The following is a 307-nucleotide window of genomic DNA, read 5'->3' on the forward strand; positions in this document are numbered from 1 at the left end:
CAAGAGAGGCATTCACATGGCAACTGGGATCGCCTCAGTGGAGGAACTGCAGGAAGAAAAGCATGGTACCCAACAAATCACACAGCCTTCTGTCTCCAGTGGACAGTGGGGCTTGCCTTTACCATAGTTTTAAAGCATCCATCTTTTTATTGAAATGTCTGTGGTTGTCTGTGTCCAGAGGCAGCCCTTTGGGGGAGACCGGGATCAGGGGTTTCCCTTTTATCCTGCGGGGTCTTCAGAGGTGGGGGTAGGAGGCAGCGGCCCCAGTCCCGTGAGGGCCTGAGAAGGAGGAAGGGAGGGAGGGGTC

This window comes from Bison bison, unplaced genomic scaffold (genome assembly GCF_000754665.1).
Source record: "Bison bison bison isolate TAMUID 2011002044 unplaced genomic scaffold, Bison_UMD1.0 scf7180017864302, whole genome shotgun sequence".
NCBI classification, from domain to species: Eukaryota; Metazoa; Chordata; class Mammalia; order Artiodactyla; family Bovidae; genus Bison; species Bison bison.